This window comes from Rhinopithecus roxellana, unplaced genomic scaffold (genome assembly GCF_007565055.1).
Source record: "Rhinopithecus roxellana isolate Shanxi Qingling unplaced genomic scaffold, ASM756505v1 contig248, whole genome shotgun sequence".
NCBI classification, from domain to species: Eukaryota; Metazoa; Chordata; class Mammalia; order Primates; family Cercopithecidae; genus Rhinopithecus; species Rhinopithecus roxellana.
The window spans coordinates 88661-107278 of record NW_022142089.1 but is presented as its reverse complement, the minus strand read 5'-3'; the positions used below and the strand labels follow the sequence as shown (position 1 = coordinate 107278).

Here is an 18618-nt window from a genome sequence, read left to right as displayed (position 1 = left end):
TTGGCGTTATCCGGGCCCCCAGCCACCACGCCACGCCACGCCCCGCGGCGGCTGGCGGACCCCCATCGCCGGGGGGGGACCCCCCCACCGCGATCCCCGGCCCCCAGCCGCCGCCACGCCACGCCGCTGCCACGCCACGTCTACATTGGGAATCATATCGCAATCTTCCTCCTGAAGATTAATTACATTATCCCAGGTGTGTGTCAACTCCCAGCAATATTGCCTGTCTATGTTCCCTTCTTGGACGGAAATTTGAAGCAATATCATTGGGTGAGGGAACACCTTTTGTGATGTTTTAAGTAGTAACATCCTCCCCCTGGTGGATACAGCAAAATCAATTAATAATTAATTAAAATTATTAATATTAATAAATATATTAAATATTAATATTAATAATCGATATTAATGATCACAAAAGCTTCGTAAAAATTTATGGTGGATTAAAATGTTAACGATTTGGAATGGTAATTAATATTAATACCACCATGAATATTCAAATAATGATATACGACATGAATGTTACTTAAATCAATACAAAGTGATGCGGGTAAGAAAATAATGATTAGTATTAGGGACTAATAATATTGTTCATTAACATTAATATTAATAATTAATACTAAGATTGCATAATCAGGTACTTAAATAATATGAAAATTAACAATGGTATCCTATTAATAGTACCATTGAGAATTATTAAAATCGATCATTGATGTGTAATAACTTATATTACTAGGATACACAGGCATGACACCTACATGTGGGCCCCAGAGGCCGCACTACGTCCCACACTTGGGCCTCCATCCAGGGGCGGGGACCCGCCCCCCCGCACCGGGCCCGCCACCACCGCCACGCCGCCCCCCGACGGCTGGCGACCCCATCGCCGGGGGCGGGGCCCGCCCCCCCGCGTCCGGGCCGCCAGCCCGCCACATCCCCACGCCCCCCCGTCTGCTGGCTATCCATCGCCTTTCGGGACCTCCCCCTGAGATTCCTCCAATACTCCCCCCCGCTCTGGCCAGGTCTGGTCCTCCTCCTCCACAGCAGCATGGGCCCATTATGCGACCCCATTATCTCAAATAATGTATCCGCCATAATGTTACTTAATCAATAAAAGTGATGTGGTAATGACATCAATATTAATAATTCATACTAAGCGTGCATAATCAGGTACTTAAAAGTAATTCTCCAAAATTAACAATGGTATCCTATTATTAGTACCATGGATAATTATTAAAATCGATCATTGATGTGTTATAACCATATCAATACTCCTAATACCGCAGGCTGTGTGCACGTACCTGTGGGCCCCCAGCCGCCGCCACGCCTCGTCCCCCGGCCCCTGGCGGCCCCCGATCGCCGGGGCCGAGGTACCCAGCCCTCCGCGATCCGGGGCCCGCCAGACGCCCCCACACCCCGCCTGTTTTGGGAGTCATATCATACTCTTCCCCCTGAATATTAATGACATTATCCCAGCTGTGTGTCTACTCCCAGCCATATTGCCGGTCTCATCCTCCCCTCTTGGGCAGAAATTGGAAACAATCTCACTGCGTGCGTGTACACCTTTTGTGATGTTTAAAGTAATATCATCCTCTCCCCGGTGGATAGCAGGAACAAGTCTATTAATTATTAATATTAATAAATCTAATAAATATTAATACTAATAGTCGATATTAATGATCACAACAAAATTCCTAAAAATTGATAGTGGATTAAAATTTTAATGATTTGGAGTGGTAATTAATATTAATATCACTATTAATAATCAAATAATGATATCCGCAATGAATGTTACTTAAATCAGTACAACGTGATGCTTCCTTATAAGGCTCCTTCCAGCTCTGAAATTTCCTGGTAAGAAAATAATGATTAGTATTAGGTACTAATAATATTGTTCAATGACATTGATATTAATAATACTAAGCATGCATAATCAGGGACATAAAATAATTCTCCAAAATTAACAATGGTATCCTATTATTAGTACCATTGATAATTATTAAAATCTATCATTGATGTGTAATAACCATATTATTAATCCTAATACCACAGGCAGTGTACACCTAACTGTGGGCCCCCAGCAGCAGCCACACCTCGCCCCCAGGCGGTTGGCAGCCCCCGATCGCCGGGGGGGCGGGGGACTCGCCCCCCAGAGATCCGGGGCCTCTAGCCGCCGCCATGCCCCGCCCCCCCCGCTGCTGGCGGACCTCGAGCGCCCGGGGGGTTGGGGGACCCCCCCGGCGATCCGGGCCCCAGATCCCACGCCCCCACGTTGGGGGCCCGATCACCGGTAGGTGGGGGAACCACGCCCCCCCCCAGTAGCCCTCACCCTTGGCCTAATGGCGTGGCGGGCGGCGTGTGGGTGTGGCGTGGCGTCCCCCAGCCGCCGGGGGGCGTGGCGTGGCATCTGCTCTGGGCCCGGATCGGGAGTGATGCCTCACCCCCCGGGGATCGGGGGCCCCCATTCCCCGGGTGGCGTGGTGTGGTGGCTGCTGGGGTCGCCATCAGCTTGGGACTACAAGCTGATGAAAAACGGGAAGCTTCATTTCCGGCTTCCATGTAAACGTTCATACTGGGCCATAAAAGCAGATGAATTAGATATGCCCTCATCCTGAATATATATTTTTATATTTTCTTTTATATAGAGAGGGAGACAGAGAGGAAAAGAGAGAAATCGAGAGAGAGACACAGTCAACCTCTGTCACCCAGGCTGGAGAGCACTTGCGGGATCTCAACTCACTGCAACCTCTGCCTCCAGGTTCCAGCCGATTCTCCTGCCTCTGCCTCCTGAGTGGCTGAGGACTATAGTTGCGCACCACCACATCCCGCTAAATTTTGTATTTTTAGTAGAGACGGAGTTTTACCTCGTTGGTCAGGCTATTCTCAGTCTCCTGAGCTCGTGATCCACCCGCCGTAGCCTCCCGAAGTGCTGGGATTACAGGCTGGAGCCACCACATCTGGCCTATCCTGCATATTTGAAATTAATTGAGTTTAATAAAGCAGAGCAGAGAGAGAGAAATAGTGGCCCGCCCAGCAGCTCTGAAACTGTCTCATGGAAGGTTTAGTGGGGAATCCTGACCCAAGTCCAATCTCCCAGCTCTAGAAATTACACCAACAAAACAGGAAGCCAACACATTCTGGATCTTCTTTCCAAGATAAAATTGACCATTTGTAAAATTTTTTTCAGAGACAACGGAAGCTGAAAAATAATTGCTGAGAAAGGAGGGACTTTTCTAGAAGGACTTAAATCCAAAAGGCTATGGGATAGTAATGAGAAGTGGAGGAGAACAAAAAAGGCATGGAAAGTAAAATCAGGAGGCAAAACAAACGTTTTAGAACAGCCAAGTGTGGGGAGTTGGAAAGTGAAGCTTTGAGTAGAAACCAGAGTTACAAAATTTCAGAGCTGGAAGGAGCCTTCTAAGGAAGCAGAATTGGGCCCGAGGACTAAATATTTGCCAAAAATCACAGAGGCAATTAGTGGCAGACAAGAGAGGACCTTCATTTTTATGCAACCTCTGACTCCTGGGTTCAAGAGATTCTCCTGCCTCAGCCTCTGGAGTAGCTGGGATTACAGGCACATGCCACCACTCCCGGCTACTTTTTGTCTTTTTAGTAGAGACGGGATTTCACCATGTTGGTCAGGCTGGTCTCAAACTCCTGACCTCCTGATGCGCCTGCTTCAGCCTCCCAAAGTGCTGGGATTACCGGCGTGAGCCTCTGCGCCCCACCCGTTGTAATGGGTTCTATTTGGATTAATAAATGTGTGTGGCAGCCTAGTTACAAAAATTTAAAATTCATGGTCCAAAACCACAATTACTTTGGCACCAACCTAATAACATAAGAATTAAAAGAGATCTTTATATTAGAGAGCCCATGGATGATGAAATCATAAAGAATATTACAATCTCCATAACCCACAAACTTGGTAACTTAGACCAACTGGATGAATTAAAAGACACAATCTATTAAGACTAAAACACAGGAGAAATAGGTCATCTAAATATACTTATATCTATTAATAAAATGGAATCAATACATAATAACCTTACAGAAAACTTACGTATTCCCAAAATCTGACATTCTGTCATGTTAGTCTAACTGGTGGAATTCGGGGATTTCCATTTTGGTAAGAACATAGGGGAATTGCACACATTTAATTTTAGTGCTCATTGGTCAGGAAACCTATGTCCACTATAGGATACTGCAGAGCAATGCATTATGGAGAATTTAGGCAAGATAATATGATTCTCAGAGTTAAAGGAAGACAACCTGTTTTATGTACAGTCATTCCTCATAATATCACAGGGGATACCATATTTAAACTTTGGGGTATCCCCAGGGATGATTCTTATTTGACCCACATGTGAATTTCAGACACGGAGGCTTCCCAACTTTGGTGGCTTTCAACAAATGTGGAAGTTAATCACAACCTATTTTGTGGAGGCATACATTTCAATGAGCACTCACTTAACCTTTTATTTTAAATATTATTTTTGTAAACTTTGCATTTCCAATTAGGTGAAATTTTAAACCTGTTTCAGTTCTTATCCACTTTTTTTTTTTTTTCCTGAGACGGAGTCTTGCCCTGTCACCCAGGCTGGAGTGCAGTGGCATGGTCTTGACTCACTGCAACCTCTGCCTCCCAGGTTCAAGCAATTCTCCTGCCTCAGCCTCCCAAGTAGCTGGGATTACAAGTGCCCGCCACCACGTCCAGCTAATTTTTGTATTTTTAGTAGAAATGTGGCTTCCCATGTTGGTCAGGCTGGTCTTGAACCCCTGACCTTGTGATCTGCCTACCTCGGCCTCCCAAAGTGCTCAGATTACAGGCCTGAGCCACCGCGCCCAGCCTCTCCACATTGTTTAGGCCGAGGGGAGTAAGGGTTGCTTTAAGTTATCAGGGACTCCCATGTACCCAACCCATTTGTGTCAATTTCTGCCTTCAGAGTTCTTCAAATCAGCATCACCATTGTTAAAGGCCTCCCGCATGGTAATAATTGCGCTACAGGGTTTTATGAACACGAAGTTTATGTTTGATTGAATTAGCCTCCTTGCTGTGGCATAAGGGGGCCGTAAGTGTTTTCACCAATTATGAGGCGGGTTCACTGGGCAATGGCTACCAACATTTCTGAGTACAATGAGACCAAACACATTCATACATACATTCCATGAAGTGAATGTATTACTTACAAACAGCAAACAGAAGACAACAGAAGTCTGGGATTCAATATGAACTGCTACCGCAAGATCAGGAAAGCTACCCAGAGCAGATGGATGGAGTTTGGACTGTAAATGCTTCACTTGCACTACAACTGAGGGAACCCAGAAAGGAACCCACCCACCTTGGGTTTTCTCACACGATGTGGTTTGCTGGACACAAGCGTTAAAGGACATTCTCTTTCGAGCAGGGACTCTAACAGAGCCTGGGCTGTTCTGACTGTTCTGACCAACGTCACCTGATTATCAGGATATTGCATTCCCAGCATATCATACAGTTATCTTGAGAACTACCAGTAAGAAAGGGAGGAAAATGGCCCTGTACCCTTAAAACTAAAGGATCAGGATATTTGTTGTGACAGAGGCACAGACAGTAGCGACAGAATGTTCTTGTGAGCCATCTACTAGTTCTCTTGACCGCAGCGTGGCACCTGACCTCTTTTCTCTTTCCTTTCAATGGAAACTGTTTCAGAATATTTTGAATATTTTGAGTTTCTACATCGAAAGAGTTGAGGCACATGATCACTGGCAGTGTAGACTCTCTGCATGGTTACAGGAAAGAGTTCAGGAGCCCATCAACCCACATTGATGGAGACCACCTAATCCTCCAGAGAATGCCACTCCATCTTCCTGGGGTTAGCTCCACACGCATTAAGGCCATTATGTTTAAGGCCGGCAAAACTTGAGTCCGAAGATTCGACTTTTGGCATGCTGATAAGCAGCAGTGAGAAGAAAATCCCATACACTGGCTAAGTGTAACTTGTGTAACATTTCATACATTTTTTTCAAGCACTGCACTATCATTAATTTGCATCAGGCTTTCCAAATTAGAAAAGCTTCATCTATTGAATTTCTTTCCAGTGGGAGATTTCACATGACTTTTCAAGTGAATGTGAAAACTGAAAATATTCTTGCAGTTTCTAAACTATTAGAGTTTTAAGGCTGTGCACTTTCTTGTATTTACAAGGTCCAGCCAGCTACAATGTGCATTTTCATATGTCCTTGAGTGGGTATGAGAGAAATGAAACATTCCCACATTCTGGACATTCATAGGGTTTTTCTCAGGAATGAGCTGATGCCATCCAAAGGAACTAACACAACTGAAGGCCTTACCACACATTTAAATTCAAAAGGCTTTTCTCCAGTCTGAGGCCTCCCAAATTTTCACAAACAGGAAAATCTGAAGGCTTCACCACAGTTCCTACATTCTTAAGATTTCTCTGCAGTGTGAGCTCTTTCATGTTTATGAGGGAATGGGAAAGAGTAAATATTTTACCACATTTCTTACATTCAAGGGGCTTTATTTATTTATTTATTTATTTATTTATTTTTGAGATGGAGTCCCACTCGGTCGCCAGGCTGGAGTGCAGTGGCACAATCTCGGCTCACTGCAACCTCCGCCTCCTGGGTTCAAGTGATTCTCCTGCCTCAGCCTCCTGAGTAGCTGGGATTACAACCATATGCTATGTTACCTAAGGCCTAAGGCCCAACCTCCCTGTGTTATCTAAGGCCCCGCCCTCTCTGAAAGGCTCGCTCCCCATTGGCCGGGGGGCGGGCCCTGGGCGCCCGGCTCCGCTGGGGGCGGGGCGGCGGGCGGCGGGCGGGGCCATGTACACCTGCATGGTATGTATCCCGGCCTCAGCCCAGCGCCAGCTGCAGCTCCTTGAACGGAGCCGGATCCTGAGCGGGGAACACTGGCGGAAGCGGCGGCGGCGGCGGCGGCCCCACCCCAGGGCTCCCTTGTTGAGGCTGCGGCGTCTCTGTCGGCTGCTCAGCTGCACTCTAGTCGGCCCAGGCGCCGCGGCGAGGAGTTAGCGCTGGGAGGCGGCGGCCCGAGGTGAGACTGACCGACGGGCGACGGGGTCTCCGGACCGGGCGGCGGTCTCTGCGCCGGACGTGGCAGCTCTGAGTTGGGCTCCGCAGAGTCCGGGGTCGGGACCCCGGGTCCGTGCGCCTGGGCTTTGTCTCCGCCTCGGGTGGCACCGGGGGCTTCGCGTCTGCTGCGATACCGTCTGGGCCAGCGCGGGGTTCTCGGGCGCCCTGCGGCTGCGGGCCGGTCCCCACTGTTTCCCGGCTCCCCGCGTCTGCCGAGGAGGGGACTGCATGGACCCGGGCGTTGGCTTCTGTCTGGTCCTCCGCGGCCTGGCTCGTCCCCGCGTGGGGCAGAGTCTGCCCTGCATGGACCCACTCATGGAACGGGGTCCGGGTCACCGGGTGTGGAGACTCCAACGCCCTCCCCGCCCTCCCTCGCAGTGAGGCTGCTTCGCCAGACTCACCGAGGGGACTGCGCGGACCCTCAGACAAGGGAGGCCGTGACTCTGGGTGGGGGCTCTTTCCTGGCCCCGCATGATGGCTTCCTGAGTGTTTTGTCACTTATCTAGGTGGCTGCGTGGACCCGCGCGCTTGGGTCCTGGCTGCCCTGCTAGTGGGGCTGTGCGCCGCCCCGTGATCGTCTGGGTCGACCCCGCTTGGGACGCGCGTGTAGTGGGGGTCTGTGCGCGGTTGCTGGGGACGCACTGCCCCCGCCCCGTGATTTATCCTCTCACTTGCTGGGCGGGAGAAAGCGAAAGGCGCGGGCCCGGAGCTGTCCCGCAGCGGCCTCACCGACCTCTGCCCAGGCCGGCGGGTCCCGGGGGGCGAGGGGTTGTCACCGCGCATCGCACCGCCGCACTTCCTGCTGTGGCCTTCGGCTGGGTTCTGATTGGTGGAAGCAGGGCCCTTCTGCCTGGCGCTTCTTGATTTCTTCCGTTAGTAATGGGAAGAAAAAAAAAATCTGGAAAGCCAGATTGAACTTTGTAGCTCTCAGCGCCTGGAGAGTGAAAGAAACTCTCCCAAGAATTTGGCGGGCTGAAAATGCGTTTCATGCAGGAGCATCCACACCCACGGAATGAGGCCAAGGCAGTTACAGTTAGAGGTCAGATTAATGAGGGGGGAGCCAGGGTGAGGTCCATAGGTGGGGAGACTCCGACCTCAGCTTGATGGGAAGACCTGATGCTGCCCCTCAGATGCGTATTTCTCAGCCACCAGAGAAAGTGGAATCACTCCTTAGTGAATGCTTTCATCAAACTTTTGAAAAACCTGTGATGTCCCAGGAAGCATAATCGAACTGGACAATTTTCCCCTTTTAAGAGTGTTAAACGTCCTGGAGACAAACAGCAGAAGGCTCAAGGAGTCCAAATACTCAACCTGAAGTTCTTTCTGAACAACAGATGGTGTATAAGTAACAGGCATACGAGACAAAACTGAACTAATCACTGCAGCTGTGGCTCCTAGCCCTGTAGCATGTCATGCAGGCCCTTTTGCGTTCTCTGCCCTCCACTGTCCCAGACCCCAAGGCTACAGCGCACCTCCAGACATCAGCTCCTGCCGACTCATTGCTATGAACTCTGTTTTGGTGGCTCCCTTCTCTCTGAAGTTTTGCTTGCTCTCCTGAAGTCCTGGTCTTTAAGAGCTTATGATCTGCAGGGACAGATTGGCTTTGGGCAGTACATAGTTAACTGTAGCACAGCTTGAAAAATACTCTGTGGCCGGGTGCGGTGGCTCAAGCCTGTAATCCCAGCACTTTGGGAGGCCGAGACGGGCGGATAACGAGGTCAGGAGATCGAGACCATCCTGGCTAACATGGTGAAACCCCGTCTCTACTAAAAATACAAAAAGCTAGCCGGGCGACGTGGCGGGCGCCTGTAGTCCCAGCTACTCGGAAGGCTGAGGCAGGAGAATGGCGTGAACCTGAAAGGCGGAGCTTGCACTGAGCTGAGATCCGGCCACTGCACTCCAGCCTGGGCGGCAGAGCGAGACTCTGTCTCAAAAAAAAAAAAAAAAAAAAAAGAAAAATACTCTGATACAGGTGTGCAGGCAGTTTGTACATGCGGGTAAGTGCGAGGTCCTTTTTCAATACCATGAATTCAAGTATTCATGCTATTTAAAATCTGCAATTCTTTGACTCTCCAGAAGGTTTTTAGATTAATTTTTTTTCTATTACTTCCTAGTGTTTGTTGCATAGTTCAGAGTACTTGATTAAAACTTACCAGGTCGGCCGGCCGCGGTGGCTCACGCCTGTAATCCGAGGACTTTGGGAGGTCTAGGCAGGCGGATCACTTGAGGTCAGGAGTTCGAGACCAACCTGGCCAACATGGTGAAACCCTGTCTCTACTAAAAGTAGAAAAATTAGTTGGGCGTGGTGGTGGGCTCCTGTAATCGCAGCAACTCAGGAGACTGAGGCAGGAGAATAGCTTGAACCCAGGAGGCGGAGGTTGCAGTGAGTGAAATGGCTCCACTGCACTCCAGCCTGGGCCATAGAGTGAGACTTCCTCTCAAAACAAAAACAGAAACAATGTACTGGGTCTACCTCCGGCTCTGGAATTTTCCTGGAAGGTCTTCTCTTCTGGGCTTCATTTTTCTCACTTTTGAGGATCGTAAATGACATAATTTCCAAGAATTGTTGCCCTACACCTTTAATTCTTTCAAGCAAATATAGCAGAGAAAAATTCTCTTCCCCACAATGGTGTAAGGAAGTCTCTCACAGAAGGGGACACTTGGGTATGGAGAAGACACAGGGTGTATATATATATATATATGTATTTTTAATTTTTTTTTGGAGTCGGAGTTTTGCTCTGTTGCCCAGGCTGGAGCGCAGTGGCAGGATCTCCCCTCACTGCAAGCTCCGCCTCCTGGGTTCACTCCATTCTCCTACCTCAGCCTTCCAAGCAGCTGGGACTATAGGCGCCTGCCACCACGCCTGGCTAATTTTTTGTATTTTTAGTAGAAACAGGATTTCACTGTGCTAGCCGGGATGGTCTCCATCTCCTGACTTCGTGATCTGCCCGCCTCGGCCTTCCAGAGTGCTGGGGATTACAGGTGTGAGCCACTGTGCCTGGCCAACAGAGGGTATATGTTTGAGCTCTACATTTCAGAGTTCTTTTCTCTAGCCCTGGCCTGGGTCCCAAACAGGGAACTTAATTCACTCTATCACTGAAGTATACTCTTGCTTTGATGCCATTGGTATGTTGTCCTAGAGATTTGCTGTGGCTGCCAGGAGTGTTTCATAGTTCAGAACTGCTGCAGCCTCTCTTTTGTCAGTTGATGAGTCTATAAACCATCTTGTTTCCTTTAGTATCATCTCCCTGGAACTGGAAGGTCAGACAGGAAGTTTTCTTAGATTCTAAGTCTCAGTCTTTGCTATCTACCTTTGTCTGTCTCCCATGTCACCTGCTGTTTTTTTTTCCCACCTGTTTTTCATTTTAATGTTTTTATTAGATAGGTGTCTATTATTGCAGGCTACCTCAACACATTTTTGCATGAAGACAGGATATAAGTATGAATAATATGTAAAAGATAACTTATTCTAGTTCTTTTGAGCAGAGGATTTGGTTTCGATATGTGGCCCTAATAAAGCTTTTGTGAAATCCAAGTACTTTGTGAACTTCAGTTCCCTCACCTGTAAAATGGAGTTCGTTGTTAATAATACCTGTTCTGCCTAACTCAGGAGATTGTTTTGAGGATGAAATGAAATCATGAATGTAATGGAATTTTGTAAATTTTAAATGAAATATTGTATTACCTAAGATTTTTTTTTTAAACGCCGTATTAAGAATGGAATGAATCTGGGTTTTCCTTTGAAATCCCAAATGTTTAATGTACAGAGAAGTTTTAATGTGTCTGTTGGGGAGCTTCATTAGGATTGTTTTCTATCTTTAATTGGCCAGTATTGTTTTATATTTTAGCATTTTTGGGGACCATCAACATTTGTGTTTCAGTTATCATTAATATTTTACAAAGTTATTGAATGTGCATGATTTAGTCTTTAACAATCTCTTCAATTATTTACATTCCCATGTAAAAAATGAAGTAATGAAGGTCCATGTAAATAACATTCCCATGCTTAGTGAAGCATAATTTCTTGACATTGCAGTTTCTAAATGCCCTGTCTTGAGATTGAAAAGCTAAAGGACAGTTAAAGGGCAGTCAGAGATCAAGGTCAGCAAAGCATCACCTTTGACATTTGAAATCCAGCAGCAGGTATCCCAGTGAACCCCATTCCAGCATCCAGGAAGTTTCTCTGCCCTGCCTCTCCTCCAGCCACCTCAGAATCTGTGTCTGCAGTGTCGGTCCTGCTTTTCTGTCTCTCCTCTGCCTTTTCTTTCTCTTCACCAACTTCTACCGAGTGCCTCTGATGTCCCAGACAGTGGCAGTGGGAGTACAAAGGCTAATAAACCCGGCCCTGGTCCTCAGAGAACTTATATTTTCTGTGCAGATATTAAGTTATACTGTCATATATGGTGTTGACAAACATTGATACAGATTTCCTGTGAAGTGCAGAAGCACCGTCGTAGAAGCAGAGAAGCAGAGATGCAGAGGCAGCACTGGTGACTCACACATGGAGAGCTGGAGTTCTTGGTCTAGTGGGATAAACTGACCTGGACATCATTTCAGTGCAGCGGAGTGAGTGCTGGGATGGGCTCCCTCGGGGCATCTGGGGCTGGGTTTGTCTGGTGTTTAGTCTCCTGCCTGGTCCTTAGAGTTTATCAGTCAGATGAGCATTGGGAGGTTTCTAAGTGAAAGGAAAAGCAATCACTTACCTGAAACCTGAAATTTGTAGGTGTTCTGGGCCATTTGTAATTCACTGAATCTGTTTTGTCAGAGCAAGTCTATCATCTCTTTTGGATGGAGTGTGGCCAGCCCTGCCTTGCGATGTAAGGAAATTGGGAAACGCTTGTCAGGTGACAACACCGTGCCAGACACTCTTCTAGGGGTTTCCACGTGAATCACTGTATTCATTTCTGTTGCTGCTTTACCACATTTCCACATATTTCGTGGCTTAAAACAATTGAAATTGTATCATCTCACAGTTCTGTAGGGCAGAAGTCTGACGTGGGTGTCACTGGGCAAAAATCACCATGTGGTCTGGGCTGCATTCCTCATTGGAGAATTGTTTCCAAGCGCTTTTGGCCAAATCTAGTTCCTTGTGGTTGCAGGACTGAGGTGTCTGTTCCCTTGCTGACCATCTGTTGGGGACCGCCTTCAGCTCCTGAGGTCTCTATCTGGTCTTTGCACGTGGTCCCATCAGCTCAGGACTAGCTGGGCCAGGGACCTGGTCAGGCTCTCCAGTTCCCCTGTGTGCATTTCTCTTCTTCCACTCGGAGAAAGTTCTATGCCCTATTTTAAAATATTTTTTTGAGATGGAGTCTCGCACTGCTGGCCAGGCTAGAGTGCAGTGGCGTGATCTCAGCTCGCTGCAACCTCTACCTCCCGGGTTCAAGTGATTCTCCTGCTTCAGCCTCCTGAGTAGCTGAGACTACAGGTGCCCGCCACGATGCCCGACTAATTTTTGTATTTTTAGTAGAGATGGGGTTTCACCATTTTAACCAGGGTAGTCTCCATCTCTTGATCTCGTGATCCGCCTGCCTTAGCCTCTCAAAGTGCGGAGATTACAGGCGTGAGCCACCTCGCCTGGACAGTTCTATGCTTTTAGAGGCTCATGGGATTAGATTGGACCTCCCTGGATAGCCCAGGATACTTCTCCTAAGTCCTGTGGCAAAGCCCTTTTGCTGCGTGACATAGTCACAGGTCTAGGGGGTTGGAATCTCCCACCACAGTTACCGATCCACTTACTACAGCAGAGTGGGAGGTGCTTTTCATTGCCCCTGGTTAACAGATACCTTTTTTGTTTTTTTGTTTTTTTTTTTTGCAAATTGGCAGGAACATGAAGAGCCTTTTTTTTTTTTTTTTTTTTTTTTTTTTGAGATGGAGTCTCATTCTGTTGCCCGGGCTGGAGTGCAGTGGTGCGATCTTGGCTCACCACAACTTCCACTTCCCGGGTTCAAGCAGTTCTCCTGCCTCAGCCTCCTGAGTAGCTGGTACTACAGGCACGTGCCACCACGCCCAGCTAATTTTTGTATTTTTAGTACAGACGGGGTTTCAGTATGTTGACCAGACTGGTCACAAACTCCTGACCTCGTGATCCACCCACCTTGGCCTCCCAAAGTGATAGGATTACAGGCATGAGCCACCGCACCCAGCCATGAAGATCCTTGTTAAAGGAAAAAACCTTTCCTCTGACTTGATGTGAGGCTGTTGGTGAGATTGATAGCAGTGGAGACAGGTCCGTCAGAAATGGAGCTAAACTTTGTGTTTTGGAGTATTTTGATGGCCTGCCCTGATTATGTAAGTTTTGCTAAGAAGTCATTAGAGTAATTCCTCTACTGGAAGAAACACCCATATGGGGAAGTTGGGACCTTGCCTTTTCAAGTTTTACACAAAGGACTCTCCATGGGTGAAAAGGACATGATTCCAGGTCCATTTCTAGAATGGAAACAGCTGCATCAACCCAACAGCGATTCACATTCCTGAGTTTGAGAGAATCCGATTGTTTCAAGGCTGAAGCCAAAAGCCCAATAGACAATGTTTGTACCTTTTTTCATAGTTAGGAATTAGGTGCATCCTGTGGTCAAGAAAATAACTGATGGTGGTCACCAAGTAGTTTAAAACCAAGCAGGACCTCATTTTATCACGTGGGTGTTTTTGATTTTTTAAATGAAGTTTTTATTTTCCTGTGCAATAAATGACAAGCTCTGACTTGAAATACATTTCCTTTAATAAACCAGAATCTAGGGCCGGGCGCGGTCGCTCACACCTGTAATCCCAGACTTTGGGAGGCCGAGGAGGGCAGATCATGAGGTCAGGAGATTGAGACCAACCTGGCTATAGTGAAACCCTGCCTCTACTAAAAATACAAAAAATCATCCGGGCATGGTGGCAGGCGCCTGTAGTCCCAGCTACTCGGGAGGCTGAGGCAGGAGAAGGGCGTGAACCCGGGAGGCAGAGCTTGCAGTGAGCCGAGATCACGCAGTGCACTCCAGCCTGGATGACAAAGCGAGACTCTGTCTCAAAAAAAAAAAAAAAAGAAAAGAAAAATGAAAGAAATCAGAATCTGTAATCCTAAGGTTCTTAACCCAGCTCTCAGAAATTTATGACGTCCCCAAAATCCTGTGCAACAATTTTGTGTATATGCATCCATGTGTTTATGGGGAGACGATTTATAGCTCTCCATACATTTTCAAAGTGGTTGGATTCCAAAAAATTTTAGAATACGCCACTTAGGCCTGGTGTGGTGGCTCACACCTGTAATCCCAGCACTTAGGGAGGCTGAGGCAGTAGGATCCACTGAGGTCAGGAGTTTAAGACCAGCAACATAGCGAGACCTCCAAGTGTACCAAAAAAAAAAAAAAATGCTGGATGTGGCGGTGCACACCTGTGATTCTAGCTGCTCGGGAGGTTGATCAGCTGATCCCAATAATTTGAGGATGTAGTAAGTTAGAATTGCACCATGGCACTCCAGCCTGGGCAACAGAGGAAGACCTTCTCTCAAACAAAAACAAAAAACCATATCACTTAGTATACTATTGTTGTTGGTCAAGTATCAGATTTTGATTAAAAATTAAATACCCTTTTTTTTTTTTTTTTTTTGAGACGGAGTCTCGCTCTGTAACCCAGGCTGGAGTGTGGTGGCATGGTCTCAGCTCACTGCAAGCTCTGCCTCCTGGGTTCACACCATTCTCCTGCCTCAGCCTCCTAAGTAGCTGGGAGTACAGGTGTCCGCCACCACGCCTAGCTAATATTTTGTGCTTTTAGTAGAGATGGGGTTTCATCGTGTTAGCCAGGATGGTCTTGATCTCCTGACCTCGTGATCTGCCCACCTTGGCTTCCCAAAGTGCTGGGATTACAGGTAAATACTCATTTTTAGCAAAGTGGTACAGGCATACAGCAGGCATACAGCTCTAAGAGTCAGAAATTAACAAGTCTTAGGACAAAACCCAGCAATCCCCTACCTTACCCTTCTCTACTCTGATCCCTGCTCCTTGGAGGTGACTGTGTTTATGTTTTAGCTCGTTCTTCTAGATTGTATGAAAGACAGGGAGAAGTCCTACTGTGGAAGACAAGGATTCAGGTTGCTTACCCTTCCCGCTCCTCCTGTTGCCCACGTTTTTCTCCCCCATCCTCTCAGTATAATTATTGTGATAGTGAGGCCAGGCATGGTGGCTCGTGACTTATCTCAGATTTTTGGGAGGCTGAGGCGGGCAGATCACTTGAAGCCAGGAGTTGAAGGCCAGCCTGGCCAACACAGTGAAACCCTGTCTCTACTAAAAAATGCCAAAATTAGTCAGTTGTAGTGTCACACACCTGTACTCCCAGCTACTCAGGAGGGTGAGGCACAGGAATTGCTTGAACCTGGAAGGTGGAGGTTGCAGTGAGCTGAGATCGCACCATGAGCTGAGACCGCAACACTGCACTCCAAACTGGGCAACAGAGGTAGACTCTGTCTCAAAAAAAAAAAATGATCATGATAGTGGGATACATAGTACAATAGTGTATCTATTTAGTATTCTTCCTTTTTTTTGGCCCGGAGCTTCTAAAACCATTGTAGCTTCCTGAGCGATAGGAACATCATTGGTTGTAATATTTGGTCTTAGGTTTCAATACCTGACCCAAGAGCTTCCAAGACTTTTGGAATCTCTGGGGTGATAGGAGTGTCTTTTGTATGATAATGAGATGACAGGTGGCTTTGGGCTCCTGGACAGGTGCAGGATCAGGGCTGGTTGCCAGAAAGATGAGTCATGATTAAAGAGTTGGATGTATCAGCCTCACCCCTACCTCTGGGAGGGGAGACGAGACAGGCCGGAGATTGAGCTAGTCACGGGTGGCCAATGACTTAATCATGTCTGTTATGAAAACTCCATAAATCCCTCTAAATATTGGGTTTGGAGAGCTTCTGGTTTGGTGAACTCATTTGGTGCTGGGGAGGTGGCACTTCCAGGGATGGCATGGGAGCCCCGACCTCTCTGCCCCATGGTGTGCTCTGTGCGTCTCTTGCATTTGGCTGTTCCTGTGTTCTCTTCTTTGTAATAAACCGGTAAGAGTAAGTAAGTGCCAAGCACTTTGCGTCTGTCACCTCAGGTGTTGTGGGCAGTTGAGCGGTTGAAGAATGCATTGCTATTATGTGAGGAACATTGGCCTTTGAAAAAGCAGAACTAGATCCACGTTCTTGCCTGGTAAGTGTAACTATCATCTAGTTTGTAAAGGGGAATGCAGTTTACTGAAAACTTCTTATGACAGTGGGGAAAGGATTGGGGTGTCTGCATTGGTTGGTGTCATATAGGTCATATGAAAGAGCATTTAGGCTGGAGGGAGACTTTTCATCTCTCTAACTTTACTTTCACAGGACAATTCCATCATGATTTGAAGATTTTTGAGTCAAAACTACATTGTTCTGCTATGTGTTTTGGGGCAAATTTATACATACAATTTGCTTAAATATTTCAGATAATACAAGAATATATGTGTGGGGTAAAAATCTGAAATTTGCATTCCCCCTTCTCTAGAAGTAACCATTGTGAATAGTTAAGTCTGTATTCCAGCTATTTTGTATATTATAAATACACTGTGAATATATGAGTGTATATATACATATACATTTTATTTTTAGCGATGGAATAGTGCTGTGTTACCCATGCTAGTCTCAAACTCCTGGGCTCAAGTGACCCTCTCGCCTCACCCTCCCAAAGTTTTGGAATTACAGGTGTGAGCCACTGCGCCTGGCCTGCATGAGTATATTTAGTAATTGCTAAGTTTCTCTGTTCAATACGTGTCTGTTGAACTCCCCCATGTGCCAAGCATTGTTCTAAAGACCTTTTACGCACTAATTCACTTAATTTTTAGAGCAGCTCTATTATTGTGGCCATTTTACAGTGAGGAAACTGAACCACAGAGAGGCTGGGGACGTTGTCTAACATCACACAGCCAGTGCTGTTGGAACTGAGGTTTGAACCCAGACAGCTGGCTTCAGATCTCTTAGCTGTTATCATAGATGACACACCCAAACCTTAGGGCCACCTCCCAAGCCTTGCCTGAGCTCTGCCTGAGCTCTGTGAGAGCCATGTATGTGAGGTTTCTTTGCTTTTTAAGGACACAAGTCTTGGAATTGTCCCAGACCCTGGTGGGACCTCTTGAGGACCAAAAACAGGGATTCTTCAAGCCTGCCCCAAGGCCAGATCTCTGATTTAGCTACTTGGAAGGTAGACGTGGAAGACAGTAATTTTGCCAGAACAAAAAGTCAGGATTGCTGGGCTGACTCGGCCAGATGCGGTGGCTCATGCCTGTAATCCCAGCACTTTGGAAGGCCAAGGCAGGTGGATCACCTGAGGTCGGGAGTTCGAGAGCAGCCTGGCCAACAAGTTGAAACTCTGTCTCTACTAAAAATATAAAAATTAGCTGGGCGTGGTGGTGGGTGCCTGTAATCTCAGGTACTTGGGAGGCTGAGGCAGGAGAATTGTTTGAACCCGGAGGCAGAGGTGGCAGTGAGCTAAGATTGCACCACTGAACTCCCACTTAGGTGACAGAGTGAGACTCCGTCTCAAAAAAAAAAAAAAGAAAGAAAGAAAGAAAGAAGGGGAATAGCTGGGCTGACTCATCCTAGGGAAGAGGCCCTATAGCAGCCATAGGACCTTGGGCACTTGGGTGGAAAAGAAGGAAGGAAAAGATTCACCCATGGCAGTGACCTGGACTGCAGAAACCACACTAAACAGTCCACGTCCTGGAGCCTGGCCACCCCATTTGCTTCTCTTCTCCTTGGGTAGAGGGTGTGGGGAGCTTTCTACCCTGAAGGCTGAGCAGCGCAGCTTCTAACCAGGGTAGGCATTTGTCTGTCCCTGAGAATACAGACAGCATTCTCATAATCAGCCCAAATACTCCTGAACAGCTTTTTGTAGGGTGGGGTGAGGCGGGGCAGAGGGTCATTTTGACTCATAGGTCCCTTTTCCACTTTCACTGCTGATAACCGTGTTACAGATTAAAGTTTTGTTTTTGATACTGAAGAGGGCTTAAGAGAGTGAGCTATTATAGCACATCTAAGTCTGCTAAAATAGAACCATGGGGTAGTGTAGGAAAATCTCTTCTAAATTATGGATAATATATGGTGAACATTAGAAGCCATGTGTACCTAAGTTGAGAAATCAAAACGTGACTTGTATTTGGGTGACCCCGGTAAGTCTGGATCCCACTGCACCTTGTGTGAACACAGGATGCTGAGGTGTAGGGATCAACAGGCTTTTTCTGGATGTCTTCGCTTCTCCTTTGGGATAAAGTGGGGCGGCAGTAGGAGCGCACAGCTGTTGGGCCTCTAATATTTGTCAGCTGTTTTACATGTGGGATTTCATTTAATGCAATCTTGGAGGTAAAATTATTTTATTGAAGATGAAGATAGAGGCTTAGAGAAGTTAAGAAAATTGTTCAAGGTCACGTCATTTGTTGTTGTTGCTGTTGCAGTTTTTTTTTTTTTTTTTTTTTTTTTGAGACATAGTTTTGCTCTTCTTGCCCAGGCTGCAGTGCAATGGCGCGATCTCGGCTCACCACAAC

The 18618-nt window shown here is 47.0% G+C and overlaps 1 long non-coding RNA gene and 1 pseudogene across 1 annotated transcript; one reads left to right on the top strand and one right to left on the bottom strand.

The window, feature by feature from the left end:
• Positions 1 to 6634: 6634 nt before the first annotated feature.
• On the bottom strand, positions 6635 to 7807 carry LOC115895789 (annotated as a pseudogene).
• Positions 7808 to 8988: 1181 nt separating this feature from the next.
• On the top strand, positions 8989 to 12414 carry LOC115895790. The gene is made up of 3 exons (XR_004055904.1): positions 8989 to 9080; positions 11527 to 11649; positions 11849 to 12414. It is a non-coding gene; the product is annotated as an uncharacterized LOC115895790 (long non-coding RNA).
• The last annotated feature ends 6204 nt before the right edge of the window (positions 12415 to 18618 follow it).